The sequence below is a fragment of the Oratosquilla oratoria genome, chromosome 37 (genome assembly GCF_046742065.1).
Source record: "Oratosquilla oratoria isolate Oo_2021 chromosome 37, ASM4674206v1, whole genome shotgun sequence".
NCBI classification, from domain to species: domain Eukaryota; kingdom Metazoa; phylum Arthropoda; class Malacostraca; order Stomatopoda; family Squillidae; genus Oratosquilla; species Oratosquilla oratoria.
In genome coordinates this window covers 19,472,691-19,475,472 of record NC_134813.1, presented here as the reverse complement: position 1 = coordinate 19,475,472, position 2,782 = coordinate 19,472,691, and positions in this window count along the sequence as shown.

Sequence of the window (2,782 nt, the reverse complement as noted above, 5' to 3'; positions counted from 1 at the left end):
ATAAAATATTATAGTTCCTGTCTTCCTTGGCGTTTCACAGTTTTCTTCAGTGTTTCACAAAGAGAAAATGGACTCAGCCAAATGACGTCAGAAGCTGCGCACAAGAATTCAAACGGTCTGACCTGTATATTTAGACCTTGGGAGGGGTGGTATGCCCATCTTGATTCTCGGCACCGTCTAAATCAACGTCGCCGTCGAATTCCGTCTCCTCCCCCGTGGTCTCGGGTTCTGAATCTGACAAATCGCTTTCCCCTTCTTCGCTATTTTGTTCACCACTTTCTTCATCTTCACTTGCACTGTATTCCGACGAAGAAACGGGCTGTCCTATTACCAGTTCGAACTGGTAAGGCTTTACAATGCGATGTTCGGCGATATCAAACTCCTCTTCCTCTTCTTCTTCCACCATACATACTATCCTTCCGAATTGGAATGCACAATGGGCCATTTTTGCGAACAAATTTGGATTAAAAACGAACATGAAGATGAATAACTCGATTGGAATGACTGAGCTGAACTACAGCGTGTGTTTCTTTGTCCGATTGTTTGGCAACTGTGACGTCATCGCCGGTTCACCTAGCGGCGATTACTGGTACTAATTACTAATCGACTAGAACATCTAGACTTCGGAAAATTGGTATGCGAGGCGCAATTAAAAGTGAATTTTCTGAATAAATTCTTCTGTAACAGGTAAAAACTTTATTTGTATGCTTTTAAAAAGTACTTTTTCGAGCAATACGATGATTTTTAGCGAATGGTATATCTGTTGATATCTGACCTTTAAAGTTTTTAAAAGATGTAAATTTATTCTATGAAATTTAAAATTGTGTATATGATTGCTTGTATGTGTATCTTGTTTTGATGTGTTTTTGTGAGTGCTTATTGTTTTTACAATTTTACTTCAATTTTTTATTTGTATATGATCTGCGCTGAATGGTCTACCGGCTCCGGCGCTTGGCCTTCAAGCCAAAAATTTCATAAATCACATCCACTATTATCTGCTGACGGTCAATTTGAATAATAAGATGAGGGAATGTGATATTTTAAATAATTATTTTAGCTCGGTATTCGTAAACGAAACACTTCAAAGTGAACTCCAAACTGAAACCTGTGAAAAGTCTAGGGTGAACTTGCTACGGTAAATATAGCAAAAGAAAAAAATAAAAGGTGTATATAAAAACTCGGTTAATAAAACACCAGGGTCTGACAGTTGGCATCCAAGAATCTTGAAGGAAATGAAAAATGATATTGTTGTTCCATTAGGAATTATTTAAAAAAAATCCATATCCGGAGATGTCCCAAGAGAATAGAATCTAGCTAACCTTACTCCCATATTCAAAAAAGGTGACAAAAAGATGTTAACCACAGGCCTATAAACTTTACTTCAGTCGTAGGATAAATGATGGAAACCATCATCAGAGATGCTATCGAACATCATTTAGAAAGTAATTGTTTGATAAACGATAGCCAGTATGGTTTCAGACGAAAAGGTTCTTGCGTGACTAACTTGAATTCTACAACAGTCATCTCGAAAAATAAAATAAAATAAAAAACAATAGAGATTTAATATATATAGACTTTTGATACCTCCCCCCACTAAAGACTACTTACTAAATTAGCTTCACACGGAATAAGTGGTAGCCTATTAAGTTGGACTAGTAATTGGTTGAACGATCGAAAACAGTTGTCCTAAATGGCAAATTTTCTAGATGGGAAGGTGTTGCTAGTGGACAGGGCCATTTCTATTCATAGTGTGTGTGTGTATATATATATATATATATATATATATATATATATATATATATAATATCACGGAATTAAATCTATAGTCTCCAAATTTCCTGATACAAAATTGTGCAGAATGGCAAATGATCCTTTAGATGAAATAGATATTCAGGGAGATTTAGATAAACTACAGCAATGGTCTGAAGAGTGGCTAATGAAATTTAACACAAGTAAATGCAAGGTTATGCACATGGATAAAAATAACCAAATACGATTACAGTTTATATGGAAATTCGTTAACAAAAGTGGATAGTGAGAAGGATCTCTGCGTAATTATCAGTAATCTCAAATCATCTAAGTGTATTTCAGCCTCTGAGAAAGCAAACATGATTCTAGGACTGATTGCGCGACCTTTCGACCTCAAAAGTACATCTCTCATTAACAAGCTATATAAATCGTTAGTTCGTCCACATTTGGAATATTCTGTTTCCGTATGGTCACAGAATCTCATTAAAGACATTGACAGATTGGAAAATGTACAACGGCGAGCCACAAAACAGATTCCAAATATCAAAAATAAATCGTACGAAAATCTAAAACACATGAATCTGTTTTTCCTTAAAAAAAACTTAGACTCTGAGGTGATTTGATACAGATCTTTATTCTAATAGGGAATTGACATCAAAAGTGACAAATTTCACACAATGAAAATCAGAAGAAATAGTCTCAAACTGTCAGTAAATATATTTAATTTGGAAGTGGGTAGAAACTTCACCAACTGTGTAAGTGATTGAATGGAATAAACTTCCTATAGAGGCAGTGCTATGTAGTTCAGTTCGAAGCTTTAAGATTCGTTTAGATAAACACCTAAGCAATATTTTGTAATGCCTGCCATTTATTTTATTTACTTGTTTATTATTTCCTTGATTATCATTTATGTCGATTTATTATTTACAATTTACCTGTGTTAATATTATGTATATATATATATATATATATATATATATATATATATATCAGACCTAGTTGGACCAAAAGGTCTCCGGCCAGCATGCTCCTT